The sequence below is a fragment of the Prosopis cineraria genome, unplaced genomic scaffold (assembly GCF_029017545.1).
Source record: "Prosopis cineraria cultivar Desert tree isolate PC_DT_omini unplaced genomic scaffold, ASM2901754v1 PC2, whole genome shotgun sequence".
NCBI lineage: Eukaryota > Viridiplantae > Streptophyta > Magnoliopsida > Fabales > Fabaceae > Prosopis > Prosopis cineraria.
In genome coordinates this window covers 7,169,971-7,186,497 of record NW_026555333.1, presented here as the reverse complement: position 1 = coordinate 7,186,497, position 16,527 = coordinate 7,169,971, and the positions used below count along the sequence as shown (strand labels likewise).

At 37.6% G+C, this 16,527-nt stretch overlaps 1 pseudogene; it reads left to right on the top strand.

The window, feature by feature from the left end:
- LOC129304187 (transcriptional corepressor LEUNIG-like) overlaps positions 1-15,411 on the top strand; it is a 30,750-nt pseudogene extending 15,339 nt beyond the window's left edge.
- Positions 15,412-16,527: the final 1,116 nt, after the last annotated feature.

Here is a 16,527-nt window from a genome sequence, read left to right as displayed (position 1 = left end):
ACTTCTTTGTCACAAGCTACTTGTTTTGTTTTTGCAGCTCTGTGTGCATGTCGTCTTTGTGTGTAGGGTTGTGGTTTCTGACTGTTCTCTATTATGAGAATATTTTTTAGGATTGTAGGGGTACTATGTGGGTCCTCCTAACATTGTCTCCATGCATAACCAGAACTAAAGTTCAAGTCTTAGTTGCAAAAAGGGGAAGTTTTCTTCATGCATTAAAGACATCCCGAGATTCCATTATGTGGATTGTTGACTCAAGGTATCTGATCATATGACTAGTTGTTATCAGTGGTTTAGCACTTACATTCCGTGTGTTGGAAATGTGAAGTGAAGATTGTAGATGGTTCCTTAGCATTATAGCAGGAAAAGGGGTAGTGAGTCGAATTTCAGATTTGTAATGTTGGAATTTGTACTTCACTTGCCTAAACTTGAGTGTAATTTGCTTTCAATCAGTCAATTGACCAAGCAGTCAAATTGTTATGCTAAATTTCTCCCATCCCATTGTGTGTTTTAGGACCTATCATTTAGAGTGACAATCGGAAATGTTAAGGAGTATGGGGGGCTCTACTATTTCGAATTCTCTACTCGAGTGGGTAACTCATCGATTGTTGGTGACTCTGTATCTACCTCTAAAGTTAATACTTTTATGTTGTGGCATAAAAGGATGGGTCAGCTTAATTTTTATTACCTTAAACAATTGTTTCCAACCTTTTGTCCAAACTTGAATGTCAATGACATTTATTGTGAAAAGTGTGTACTTGCCAAACACCACAGAACATCCTTTCCGAGAGCCACATGTACACCCAATAAACCTTTCACACCCATTCATATTGACTTGTGGGCATCTTCTCGTACTCCCAACCGTACTAAAACGTGGTTTATTTCCTTCATTGATGATCATACTCGTGTTTGTTGGGTCTATCTTTTAAGAAACAAGTCTAAGGCACATTCATTAATTTCTTCAACATGATGAGAACCCAGTTCAACGCCACTATTCAAGTGTTCCATATCAATAATGGCATTGAGTACTTTAATCAATATTTGAGTACTTTCCTCCAAATGCATGGTATTGCCCATGCTAGTTCTTGTGCCCATACACCTCAACAAAATGGGGTTGCTGAAAGAAAAATAGCCATATACTTGACGTTGCTAGAGCACTTTGTTTACTTGCAATGCACCTAAATTTTATTGGGGGATGTTATTTTAACCGCAACCTACCTAATCAACTGTATGCCTAGTCGATTTTATTCTTTGAAACTCTCTCCATAAATTGAAAATTGTTTTTTCAACATTACATATTGAAACTTATCTTCCACTTCGTGTGTTTGATTACACAACCTTTGTCTATAACCACAAAGCACGAAACTTGAACCGCGTGATATTAAATGCATTTCCCTTGGTTATTTTGCCACTTAAAAAGGATACAAATATGTTGACCCTATCTCAAAACATACATTTGTCACTCTTGATGTCACCTTTCATGGGGATACTCCTTTCTATTCCAATCCTTTGATTCAGGGGGAGAGCATGGGTAAATCTCAGACTTGGGATCAAGAACCTAATCGAGAACTAGTGCTCCTTGAACCATAATTTACACCAACTGAGCTATTACTACCATCATCTCAAGTCTTTACCTTCATCTATTCTATCTACACCACCATCTCCTCCTCTTATGCCACAATCTAAGGAGCACAGGTGAGGAGATGTAGAAAAACCACAAAATGAAGAATTGTTTGTTTACACTCGAAAAAAGAAATCAAAAGACAATGAGCAACTTGTACCTGAAGCACCAAGAGAGTCAGAACTAGAGGTAGCTCCTAAAGTAGATATTGATGGAGGCTTAGAATTTGGGAAACTTCTGAAACCCTAAAAATGGATGATACAGAACAAGTAAGTGAATCTACTGATCTTGATCTTCCTATTGCTTTGAGGAAGCTAACTCGCTCATGTACGTTCCATCCAATAGAGAAGTTTGTTTCATACAATGCACTTTTGCCTTAATATTAGGCCTTTGTTACTAATCTTGATAAAGTGAAGGTACCTGAGACTATACAAGAAGATCTAAGCATCCTTGAATGGCAGAGTGCCGGTATGGAAGAATGAGGGCCCTAGAAAAGAATGGGATATGAGAACTTGTTCAGTTACCTAAAGGAAAGAGAACAGTGAGCTGTAAGTAGGGTTTGGCCCAAAATACAAGATTGATGGAACTTTTTGACAAGCTAAGAGTACGTGTGGTTGCAAGGAGATTTACCCAAATATATGGCTTGGATTATGAAGAAACATTTGCTCCGTTGGCAAAATTAAACATTATTAGAGTCTTGTTATCTGTCGCAGCTAATCTTAAGTGGCCTTTTCAGCAACTTGACAAAAAAATGTCTTTAAATGGAGAGTTGAAGGAAGAAGTTTGTATGACCTTACCTCCTAGGTTTAATAAAGTTAGAGAAACTGAAGTCTGTAAATTGAAAAAGTCTGTATATGGTTTGAAACAGTCACCAAGAGCTTGGTTTGGTAGATTCTCAAAAAGTTTTAAAGTTTAAAGGTTACAAGCAAGTTCTTTCGAATCATACAAAGTTTGTTAAAGTTGAGGAGGCAAGAATGTATTCTTATTGTCTACATCAATGGCATAATACTTACTGGAGATCATTTTGAGGGATAGAAAGAGTGAAGACTGCCTTGGGTAAGAGTTTGAAGTCAGAGATGTCGGGAAACTAAAATATTTTCCTTGGGATGGGAGTTGCTTGGTCATGAAGAGGAATCTATGTTTCTTAGCAAATGTATATATTGGATCTTTTGAAGGAGACAGGTATATTGGGTTATAGACCTGTTGAAATCCCTATTGAGATCAAGAAGTTGAAAAAGAAGCCTAAGAAAAAAGAAGAAAAAAGGAAAAGATCTCGATGAGGAAGGCAATGAAGAAGAGGAGGAAACCAAAGAAAAGGAAGAAGCAGCTGACAAGGAAAGATGTCAAAAACTTGTTGGAAAACTGATATATCCTTCTCATACTAGATCGGATATAGCATTTGCTATCAGTGTAACTAGTCAATATATGAGCAATCTAATGAAGAGTCATATGGAGGCAGTTTATCGGATTTTGAGATATTTGAAAGGTACTCCTAGTAAGGGGTTGTTCTTTAGAAAATATGAGTAAAGATCTATTGAAGTTTACACCATGCGAGTTGGGGTAGAACCTATAAAGATCAAAGGCCAACTTCTAGCTGCTATTCATTTGCATGGGGAAATTTAGTTACATGGAGCAGCCAAAAGCAAAGAGTTGTCTCAAAAAGCAGTGTTGAATCTGAGTTGAGAGCTTTCGCTTAAGGAACAACAGAGGAATTGTGGCTGAAACGAGGCTTGAATGAAATCTAAGTTGAAGCAAGCTCACGATTGAAACTTTACTGTGATAATAAGGCTGCCATAAGCATAGCCTTCACTCCAGTGCAACATGACATATCTAAACATGTAGAGACAGATCGACACTTTATCAAAGAAAAAGTGGAAGAAGGAATTCTATGTTTGGCATATTTGCCTACAAAGTTGCAAGCAGTTGATGTTTTGATTAAAGGGTTATTGGCCTTGCATTTGAGAATGGCATAAGCAAGTTGGACATGATCAGCATCTATGATCCAACTTGAGGGGAGTGTAGGAATATAATGGGACCCAAACCAGTATCACAACAAAACAGCAACCAAATGACAAACACAACAATAAGTGAGGGGAAAATGCTGAGGTTTTTTGATATTAATAGAATGAGAGAAACCGAATCAGAGTTACAAGTCTTTCTTTGATTCTGGCCAAACCTTATCTCCCCTAAATGATTACAAAAGTAACAACAACACAAGTTACAAACCTAACAAAAGAGGGTTTACTCCTTCTGGCGTTTGAGAGGCCAGTCTCTCCTTACCAATCTCTTACAAAAAACATATCCCCCCTCAATACAAGCAAAAGATTAATACCACACATAGCATGGCTTCCCCATAGCCCATATTGCCCAAAAGATTTTAATCATAGCAGAAAATCACTAGTTACTGTTCCTCATGGCTGGGGACCAAAAGGTAAGTCTCTGGACCAGTCAAACTATTGCTATTAGAGTCATTAGCCGCCTTTGACTTTCTCTAGCATGTCTTGGAGAAATAACGGGCTCTATCAGAATGTCTAGTAATTATTGTAAATATTATCTATAGCCTTTATTAGTAGTTATTAGGCATTATTAGCAATTATTAGTATTTATTCCCCTTGTTGTATATATAGTCAATATGTATCTCCGTTTTGATTCAATAGAAATATCATTTTCTCTCAAATTGCAGTTATTTTAATATATTGTAAGAGGGGAAATTTGAAACCTAGCTTTATATGGACATGGTATTAAGGTTTCCTTTTGTGTTATTTTGTTAGAAGGGAAATTTGAACATTAGCTTTCTTTGGACAAGTGATTAAGATTTCCTTAATAGGTAGGAAAGTTAGTTTATATAGACTAGCTTGCATTTGTATTAGAACGCACTTGATGAATGATATATTGTGAGTGAGTTTCTGAATCCCTTCCTCTCTCTCTCTCTCTATGCGTTTGTCTCCCTCCCTTACTCCCCCACTACTCTGTTTCTTCATCGTCTTCATTTCTCCCTCCTTATTTCTGGTTTCTTTCTACTCTCTCCCTCTGTCCAGCATTGTGCAAGTGTGTGTTATATCACTTATGGTGAAGAATGTTTTGGAATTTAACATGTACACTTGCACATTGTTGTTTGACCATCTTTACGCAAAGATTTAGTTAACAGGAGATTTCTTTGTGTTAGGATCGAATCAAGGTAGCAACAATTTGACTCTCAAGGGTGGCCACTTAAAGTAAGTAGCTTGCTTTCGTTCTCTTTTTATTATTTAAATTGGATATATCCTGCAAATTTGATAATCACTTGCGAGCATAAATGATATATCCTCCTTTAGAGTTTCAGTATATTGGAGGTTACTCTGCTCTTGTTGTATCTGTGTCCTGTGAAATCTTCATCTGTTAAAAATGTGACCTATTATCTAAAGCCTTGAGCACTGTACTTAGTTATCTACAATCACAAAATCATTCAAACTTAATAATTGAGTAATTAGATTTGACTATTTACTAGATTTTTCTATCCCTTATTAGGGGTTGGATCAACTGCGCAATAGTCTTCTCCAACCACAGAAAGCTTTTATGCAGGGTCCTCAGCCTTTTCATCAACTTCAAATGTTGACGCCACAGCATCTTATGCTTGCTCAACAAAATCTTGCATCACCATCTGCTAGTGAAGAAAATAGACGACTTAGAATGCTGTTGAATAATAGGAATACGGGCCTAAGTAAGGATGGTCTTTCAAACCCCATGGTGATGTGGTATCAAATGTTGGGTCCCCACTTCAAGCTGGCAGCCCGCTTTTGCCTTGTGGAGATACAGACATGCTAATGAAGGTTCTTGTCCTCTTTAATTATCATTTCTTCTTGACTTACCGATTCTAATTATTTGTTGAGCTGTTTTATTTATTTTACAGAGTTAACACAAGTTTCATGGTTTACAGTAAGTGAAAATTTGACCTGTGTAGTTAAAATTGGCTCAATTTCATCAGCAGCATCAGCAACAGAATACCAATCTGCAGCAGCAGCAGCAACTTCAACAGCATGCTCTTTCAAATCAGCAATCTCAGGCTTCGAATCTTAATGTGCATCAACGAGACAAAGTAGGGGGTATTGTAAGTGTCGCAGCGGATGGGAGCATGTCAAACTCTTTAGAGGAAATGATCAGGTCAGTGCACATTTGGTTGCCCTTTTCACCTTATTCAGAGGCAACATTCTGATGGAACCTTCTATCCTCATAAACTTAAAACAAGCAAAATAGAGAAAAATACACAGCAAATGGGACTAAACAGAATAACAGAGTTGTAATACAACCAAAATAAGAAGAACTGAAAGTACGGAGTACAAGAAATGACACAAAATGCAACCCAGTACAGCAACACAATCAAAAGCTACACATGAACAAATGATGAAGAAAGGTATCTTTTTCCACCGCAATTTGGCATTTGAGGGGACAGAGCTCTCCTCACTACTCATTTTCTAAATACTCCACACCCTTCTCTCTAGGCAAAGAGGAAGGTCTGAAGATCCAAAAGTGACTCTAACATAGCTCTTACCCCTAGAAAGACTCTCAAACATCTCTAGGCCATCAATTACTTTTCCTTATAACCAGGATCCAGAGGGAAAACATCTGAACCAGCAATAATGTTGTCGTAGTAAAGTCATGAGCTCTATCACATTCATTTTCTTGATTCATTATGCCCAGAGGATTCCTAAGAAACATATTTCTAGTGGCTTGTAATATAAAGGAATAATTGTTAACACATAGTTGTCTGGAAATTTTCTGATGCTGACATTTAGCTTGTCATGTTAAACAGTTATAAAGATATACATCTTTTTGAACATTTTTCAGCTTGCATATCGAGTTGTACATGTTTGTTTTAGCTACATAGCTTCATCTGTGCTATATCTATGCTACATTTGGCTTCTCTCTCTCTCTCTAGGGAGAAAGCCTCCTGTCTTCTGAACTTTGACTCTTGCTGGTACATGTTTCCTTTAACGGCTGGTCTTGTTTCGAATGTTACTGTTATTTGGTCATTTTTATATTTCTAATAGGAGCTATTTCATAATTCCATTCTTTTGTATCATGAAATTCTTTGTTCCCTACAATGGCTGGTCTCCTTGGATGTTACTGGACACTATTTGGTCTATATTTGTATTCTCTCTCTCTCTCTCTCTCTTTATAAAGTACCCTATTAAGACTTCTCTTTAATACGTTCCTTATGAGGTTTTCTGACTGCTTTAAGGCTTCCAAAAACCAGACTGGGAGAAAGAGAAAGCAGCCTGTATCTTCTTCTGGTCCTGCCAATAGCTCTGGAACGGTAAATACAACAGGTCCGTCTCCAAGTTCAGCACCTTCAACCCCTTCAACTCATACACCGGGGATGTGATATCGATGCCTGCAGTGCCTCATAATGGTGGTTCTTCAAAGCCTCCTGTGATGTTTGGCACTGATGGCACTGGAACTCTTACATCACCTTCAAACCAATTGGTAAGTGGAATATTGTTGGACATTTCCATTGAAGGAAGGAATAGTAAATTCCTTGCATGTAGACTCATGGCCATTCCGTTTTGGCAGTGGCATGATAAGGATCTTGAATTGCAGGCTGCTGACATGGATCGATTCGTTGACGATGGATCTCTTGATGACAATGTTGAGTCTTTTTTATCCCATGATGATGCAGACCCTAGAGATTCTGTTGGTCGTTGTATGGATGTAAAACAAGGTGCAGCATACTTTTTATTTATTGATCTAATAATTTTTTTTGGCTTCATCCTAGCAGTATGGTTTTCAGATGCATGTCAATGTTTTTTTTTTTTATAAGAATTGCTAAGGTGCAATAGGGTGCAATTTTGTCTTTTCAGAAAATATCTTCTGTTATTGATTGATTAGGATGAAGATATAGTTCAAGTGTAAACTGCAATGAAATGGCAAATTCTTTGTTCAGAGACTTACTTAAAAACTCAAATAACATATTATATTTTCTCCAAATGCAGTTCAGGATATTTTTTCCCCTCTGCATGCAAGTATCATTGTTTATTGGACAATTTTAGGAGCGTGTTTCTCTATTCTTTTTTGTTTGGGGCTTGCTTTGTTGCCCTTTAATTCTTGACTAGCATAACGAGATGCCAATGCAGAAACTGAAGTCAAATCTATTTATTCTGAGGCCAATGACTTGGTTTGGTTTTAGGCTTCTCATTTGCTGAATTCAATTCTGTACGAGCTAGTACAAGCAAAGTTGTCTGTTGCCACTTCTCATCTGATGGGAAATTGCTCGCAAGCGGTGGCCATGACAAAAAGGTTAGTTGATTAGTCTGCAGTCATATTTGATATATTACTTCAAGTGGTCATCTGAATTCTTGAGAGTGTCTGCAGCTTTATGTCTTTCACTTTAGAAACAAGAAAAGATTGATTTCTGTATCATTTGTTATATTTATAGAATATTTGACCTTTTTCTCTTTATGGTTTTGCATTGCAGGCTGTCTTGTGGTTCACAGATTCTCTAAAGCAAAAAGCTACTCTTGAAGAACACTCATTTTTGATAACTGATGTCCGTTTTAGTCCTAGCATGCCTCGCCTTGCAACTCTTCATTTGACAAAACTGTCAGAGTTTGGGATGTTGATAATGTTAGTCGATTTATTTCCTAGTTTACTCTATTAGTATACTCTTTTTGAGAAGTACGCTCTGTGCATTCTAATTCTATTTGGGATTGGTCACATCAAAGGTATATAGTTCATGCTGCCTTTGAAGTGTGTGGCACACTCACTGAGAAGTTACAAAGAAGTTTGGTGTTCCTCTTTCACTGAAATTTGTACATGAGATAATAAAATGAGTTGTGTGATTGTTCCATGAGATTTTAGATACAGTGAGCAAAGGAGTGTAATGTCTTAGTAAATCTATCCTTTAGCAACCTAAGCTTGAAATATGCCGTACATCAAGATATATATCATCTTACAATAGTGTTCCCTGGAAGAGGAGTTTCCAGATTCAGTTTTACTATTCTATAGTATAATGCTATGATAGTTTACAATGAAGTTGGTTCTTCAAGACCGTTGATGCAGGGATTCTAATCCTCAAAAATTAAATTTTAGTTCCTCGGTAGTTGACAGGGGGACAGGGATCATGTGCTTTGCATGCTTTACTGTTTTTCACCTAAGCTTTGGCAGGAAGCTAGTCTTTATTCTTTCGTGATGGGAATGATAGGAGTGAATAATCGGGTGTAGCCTTAGAACTTCACAAGCTTAGGAATTTTCTGTTGATTGTTGGTTGATAGGTGAAAGGAGAACTGAAGGTTGAAAGAATAGGAAAGAGAGAGAGGGAGAACCAGAATTCAGAATTCATCAACCGGCATAACAGTTTTCTTCAATCCGTGATAGTGTAATACAACTGTACAAGGACTAGTTAGTAGAACTTCTTAATAACTTCTTTCACACTTAATGTAGCAGCTAAAAGCACTTTCTTCTATTCACCATTCAAACGGTTTTGCTGAATGATTTTGAATAATTTGTTGATTGTGCATTGTGTCCAGCATGGCTTTACATCACAACATAAACTTCAACGTTATTGAATAAAATAACTCACGTAACAGATCATATGTTCTTAGCTCAATTTTCTGATTGCTAGTATGATAGTTTTTACGGGGGTTGATGTTTTATAATTGTAATATTGAAATATTAGTTGCTGTTATTTTCAGTGGTTGGTTACTGTTAGTCAGTGATTAAATAATATAGCTGTTGGTATAGTTTGGGGATTAGAAGCCTATGAATACAATGAGACACATTTGTATCCTATGCTATTCTAATGATAATGATTGCACCATTCAGTCCTTATATTTTTTTCTCTACTCTCTCCTCTCTCTCTCTCTGAATTCTCTCTACCTTCTGTTCTTCTCTCTCTTTCCCTCTTCTATCTGTCAGAATTAGAGAGATACAACAGTTAATTTACGCATCTACACTACTTGTAGAAGACTTTCCTCATTTTGAATGTCAGCTGTACCAGTGAGCTGGCATACCAATAATTGTGTGCTAGCATAGTTTGCTTTCTAAGTCTGGATCTTATTGGACTGTTATTCTATTTACTGTTTTGCTTGAGCTTAGATATTTTACCCATGCAGCCTGGATATACGCTTCGCACCTTCACAGGACATCTGCATCTGTTATGTCTCTAGATTTTCATCAAAAAAAGATGATCTTATCTGCTCTTGTGATGGTGATGGTGAAATCCGATATTGGAGCATAAATAATGGCAGCTGTGCTCGAGTCTCTAAGGTAGAATCTTAGTTTCCTTTGCATTTTATAACATATCTGTTTTATTTTGTTAGTGTATTAGAGTGATTGTGCATTCATTTTAGTTTGCCAATCTTGGGAACCAATTCATCCCATAAGCTTAAGCTGTTTGGAGAAGGCCTGTGATTATTTCACTGATATCTCTAAGACTAAAAGCTCAAGTAGTTGGTGGAGGGCCCATGATTGATTTTTTTCTCTTCTTTTTGGTGAAAACGATTGATTTTTTTTAGTATATCTATCTGCCATGCTTACACTTTTGTGCTGATTAGGGTGGTACTGCCCAGATGAGGTTTCAAACTGGCCTTGGGAGGTATCTTGCTGCTGCTGCTGAGAACGTTGTCTCTATACTTGATGTGGAAACACAAACATGCCAATATTCATTACAGGTTGGTTACACCATAGTAAGTTTGGGTATAGACTAAAATTTTTGTGATGCTTCCAAAGTTGTGTTTTAATGTTTTTTTTGTTTGTTTTTGGCTAACGAGTTAAGATTAATGATTGGCCTGGCTTAATATTCATTTGTATTCTAGATTGTAATTTCCCGAGTGTGAAAACTACAGTTTGCAGAGCTATAGCTCAGTTGATCTGAGCCTGGCAAAAATTCATTTTCATTGTAAATGATCTATAATAATGCTCTAGTAATGGTTAAATTTCACTTAGCCAACAGCCTATTTGAGTATGTTTTACAAACTGTCCCATGAGGATTTTTAAATGCCCTTGGTTGTGGCATTATGATTGTAGGGACATACAAAGCCAATACATTCTGTTTGCTGGGACCCCACTGGGAAGTTGCTTGCATCTGTCGTGAGGATTCTGTCAGGGTTTGGACTCTTGGTCAGGGGGTGACGGGGAATGTGTTCATGAGCTAAGCTGTAATGGGAAAAATTTCATTCTTGTGTTTTCCATCCAACATATTTTTCATTGCTGGTCATCGGATGTTACGAGGCAAGTCAACCACACTTTCTGTTTTTTTTAATTTTTTTTTAATTGTCGTCCATGAATTTGGTTAAATTGTGTTTATCTTTACTTCTTAGCTAGCGGTTTCTTGAATCTTATTTGCGTATATTTTTCCTTTTTAAATTCGTACCTAGAGGGAGAAAATTTATCAAGTTTTAACTGCTGGTTAGCCCAAAAATATATATAATACTGCTGGTTATGTTCATTGAGAAGATGGGGTTCAGATTATTTGAAACTTTGAAGTCATGTTATTTTGAAATGCAGAAAGCAAAAAGTATAAATAGGAAGATGCCTCCCCCCCCCCCCCAAAAAAGAGAATAATAAAAAAAAAATAAAGAGGAAGGACTGTGAGTCATAGCCACCCATCTAATCCTTTTACAACAACAACAACAACAAGCCTTTATCCCACTAGGTGGGGTCGGCTACATGGATTGCAAGACGCCATTGTGCTCTATCATTTATTAAGCTTTTAGAAATATTATTAATTAAGAGATCACGTTCAACAACTTCCAAGAGTGTTCTCTTAGGCCTTCCTCTACCTCTCTTAATCGGACTCAAAGTTATATGTTCCACTCTTCTCACTGGTGCCTCCCTTGGTCTTCTTTGTACATGCCCAAACCATCTCAACCGATTTTCTACCATTTTTTCCTCAATAGGTGCCACTCTCACTTTTTCACGTATGTGCTCATTTCGAATTTTATCTTTACGTGTATGTCCGCACATCCATCGTAACATTCTCATCTCTGCTACTCCAACTTTATGCTCTTGCTGTCCCGTTAGAGCCCAGCATTCACTACTATATAACATTGCCGGTCTGATAGCAGTACGATAAAACTTTCCTTTAAGTTTATTAGGCACCTTACGGTCACAAATAACTCCTTTAGCTTTTCTCCAATTAAACCACCCAGCTTGAATTCTATGTGAAATATCTCCACTGATTTCGCCATCATTTTGAATAATGGCTCCCAAATATCTAAACTTTTCCACTTGAGGTATAATTTGATCTCCCAATTTCACTTCCAAATTATTTTCGAATAGTCTTTTACCAAATTTACAATATAAATATTCCGTCTTACTTCTACTCAGACGAAAACCTTTCGACTCCAATGTCCTCCTCCATAACTCAAGTTTGCAATTAACCTCTTCTCTTGTCTCTGCATAAGAACTATATCATCCGCGAAGAGCATACATTTCGGGATTTCCTCTTGAATATGTTCCGTCAAAACATTTAAAATCAAGTTGAACAAATAAGGACTCAGAGATGATCCCTGATGTAGTCCAATCTTTATAGGAAAATCCTTTGTTTGACCACAAGGCGTTCTTATACTAGTTTTTACCCCCTCTATATATCTTGTATGGCTTTAATATAAGCAATCCGTACTCCCTTTTTTCCAACGCTTTCCAAAGCACTTCTCTTGGTATACGGTCATAAGCTTTTTCCAAATCAATAAAAACCATGTGTAGATCTTTATCTTTACAACGATACTTTTTCATTAATCCCCTTAGTAGATAAATCGCCTCTGTAGTTGATCTACCTGGCATAAAACCAAATTGATTCTCAGAAATACTTGTCTCCAATCTCAACCTGTGCTCAATTACTTTCTCCCACAATTTCATTGTGTGGCTCATGAGTTTAATCCCTCTATAGTTAGTACAATTCTGAATATCTCCTTTATTTTTATAAATAGGAATTAATGTACTTCTCCTCCACTCATCAGGCATTTTCTTGGACCGTAAAATCACATTAAATAATTTAGTTAACCATCTCACCCCTTCTTCACCTAAACATTTCCACGCTTCGATAGATATACAATCAGGTCCGTTAGCTCTACCATTTGCCATTTTCTTAAGAGCTTCCTTTACCTCCTTATCACGTATTTTTCGATAGAATGACAAATTTTGTTCTCCTTCACCAGTTACTAAATCCTCCAAGTTACTAGATGAATCCTTTCCATCATTGAAAAGTTTAGAAAAATAAGTCTCCCATCTATTTTTAATTTCATCATCTGTAACTAAAATTCTTCCCTCTTCATCCTTAATACACCTTACCTGTTCTAGATCTCTTGATTTTCTTTCCCTACTCTTGGCAATCTTATAAATATTTTGCTCTCCTTCCTTCGTCTCAAGGTTCTTATAAAATTCTTCAAAAGCTTTGGAACGAGCTTCACCCACAGCTCTCTTAGTTTCCTTCTTAGCCATACGGTACCTCTCCCAATTTTCCTCATTGTTACACAAATGTATGGCTTTAAAACAGTTCTTCTTATACTTGATTTTGTCCTGTACACTATTATTCCACCACCAAGACTCCTTATCTCTCGGACCAGAACCTTTCGATTCTCCCAAAACTACTTTTGCAACCTCCCGTATCTTTTTAGCCATATCCTCCCATATGATGTTAGCACTTCCCTGAGAATCCCAAATTCCTTTATCCAAAAGATTTCGCTTGAAAATATCTTGCTTCTCACCTTTTAATTGCCACCACCTAATCTTGGTGTTACTACTTGTCGACGTTTTTGGATTTTACTCATAATACACACATCAAGGACTAGGACCCTATGTTGTGTCGTTACAGCATCTCCAGGGATCACCTTACAATTTTTACAAAGTTTTCTATCTGTGTTCCTAACCAAAAGAAAATCAATCTGCGACCTTGAGGCTCCACTTTTGTAAGTGATGAGATGCTCATCTCTCTTCTTGAAACAAGTGTTGGCAATCTTAAAATCATACGCCAATGAGAAATCAAGAAGAGTTTTCCCTTCATTGTTTAGCTCTCCAAAACCAAAACCACCATGCACCCTCGCATACTGACCAGCTTCCCTCCCGACATGCCCATTAAAGTCTCCTCCAATAAAAATCTTTTCACTCTGTGGTATGTGTCGAATCAACCCCTCCAGATCCTCCCAAAATAATTCCTTAAGACTGGCTTCTGTCCCGACTTGCGGCGCATAAGCGCTAACAATATTAACAGTCTCACGTCCAATTATCATTTTAAAGAAATAATTCTGTCTCCAATTCTGCTAACTTCTACAACGTTTTTCTTCCACTCCTTATCTATAATGATGCCTACTCCATTGCGTGCACTTACTTTTCCTGTATACCAAAGTTTGAAACCTTGAATATCCTTAGCTCCTTCTCCACGCCATTTTGTTTCTTGCAAGCAAAGGATATTGATTTTCCTTTGAATCATAACCCCTACAACCTCTACAGATTTACAATTTAATGTCCCAACATTCCAAGTACCAAATCTAATTTTGCTCTTATGGACTAACTTCTTTAGCCGCGTGCGTCCAGAATGACGCGGTAGCCCTTGCTCATTTAACACTACATCCGGGCGCCGATGCAGCGGCTCTAACTCACTTATCACTGTACTCGAGCCATACAGCGCGTTACTTACGGGCAACGACCTAGCATTAACATTATAACGTCTATTGTCCATGTTCATGATAGATTCAACAAATTTTTACATTGGCTGTTGATGGCCTAACACAACCCTCCTCCTTTACCCGGGCTTGGGACCGGCTATAAACATAGGCGGAGTTCCATTCAATCCTCTTTACAAAAAAAAAAAAATAAAAACAGCTGGCAAACTTAAATAAACCTATCTTATCTAATCCTGTCTGGGATGCAACAGAAACAAACGATAACAAATTTTTTTTTTTAAAAAAAGAGGGTCAAATGCTAACTAACTTCTAGAGGGTTAGCATCTAGAAACTGAGAGTCGCACAGCATCAGGAGCGTCCTTCCTAAAGGATTAAACTCACGTGCCTCTCATGCCTTTTAAATTTGAGTGAGCACATGCTATCATTGACCACCTGTATTTGGTAATGTGGTTAATGTGGTTAATCTGAAGAAAAGAAAACGCAGAAGAAAATGAGTATGCAGTACAATTCTGATGATGCTTCTAGGGCAAACAAGTTTAATCTGGTTTGTGGTAATGTGGTTAATCTGAAGAAAAGAAAACGCAGAAGAAAATGAGTATGCAGTACAATTCTGATGATGCTTCTAGGGCAAACAAGTTTAATCTGTCTATACTCCATAACATGTATTTGTTATATCATCTGGCTGGTTATGGGGTAAACTCTGACCCTTGTAATTTTGTTTTTCCTGCTTCACATCCCTGATGAATGATATTTAAATCCATAATATATTGTGCAGTCTTTGGAACTTTGGAACATGGCCGAGAACAAGACAATGACTCTGTCGGCACACGAAGGACTAATCGCTTCCTTGGCAGTCTCAAATGTAACTGGTTTGGTTGCTTCAGCCAGTCATGACACGTTTGTTAAGCTTTGGAAGTAGGCTGAATGATTCTGTGTCCAACTCCAGCTAGCATTACTTCCGATACAGGACTAGGCTTTACCAATTTTCCCCTTTTTTCTTGCTTCGTTAAGCCCACCTTCGTCTTCTCCCCTCTTGGATAAGAACCTGTTTATTTTCATCCTTATTATATACCGGTTTAGCTCTTGCATTAGTATCTCGTCAAGAAATTTCCTTCCTGCACCAGCTGTTCATTAAACTATATTTTGGCAGTTAGTTGGTAAATTATTTGTTTAATAGAATTTTGAATTCTCTGTTCATTCAGCTGAGATGCTAATCTTGTTGCTATATTCATGAATGTGCTCGAGGGATGTCACTTTATTTTCTTGTGGAAGCCATAACCATAAGGGGAGGGTGTGGGATTTGAACTGAGGCCTACGTGGCCACTTCCAGTCTTTATTGCATGACACCTTCCAGGTTCACACGTTAATGACGTTGACAATGGACCTAATGTGTTTTCGTCTGCCTCCCAAAAACTCCTACAATGGCGTAAGTTAAATTTGGACGACAAATCAGTGCCTGTCGTCCTGTCCACTTTATACACAAGTCACATAATAAAACCTTATCATCATCATCAGTACTTCAACCAACAGTGGCCCACTACTTAGTACAAGCACTAGAGGGTCTCTCGACGAAAATCGGGCCAAGATGACTTAGAAGAACGAGTACTTGATTGATGTTCTCCCACCCCACCCTCCTTGTTTCATGCTACATGCCTATGAACGTAAAATGACATACAGCCATGCAGGGAAAAGAAGCATATGCAGTTACCAAATGAGTTTGGCCTGTCAAGACTTGTTCTTAGTACAAACATATTCCTCTGGAGCCAATATGCCATCTCTTAGATTACTGTCAACTGATGTTAATTGTAAAATAAAAGTGTATCCTACATCTAACTTCAACTATAACCGGCAGCAGCAGCGAGTAGTATTTGCGTGATAAAGTTATGCAATCTTAGCCCCAAGCTAGCTGGGCGATTGTATATATGTTTTGGTCCCCTAATGCAGATTAGGACCCTTCTCTGTTCGCTGGAAATCTGGTCTGGTGTGCTTATCATTCTCTTGCATGTGAGACAATGCATGGTTCTGTGTTCATCTGGACCACTTGAAGGAAAAGCATGGAAAATATTTATGCCTTGAATGAGTCACCAGTACTCTCTACCTCTTTCTGTGTGTTTCGCTGAAAAGCACCGTCTACCTCTTTATCCTTTTGTATCCAGACAGCTATTGTGCCACTGTCTGATGTTTCTTCCTCTTCTCTTTTTAATTTCTAATAGCGGCAGTCTGATTGGAAAATTGGAAAGAGAAAGAGAGGACAACAAAAAAACAAGACAGAAAACAGTACAAAGATTCGCTGAATCTTGTTCTGACAGATAA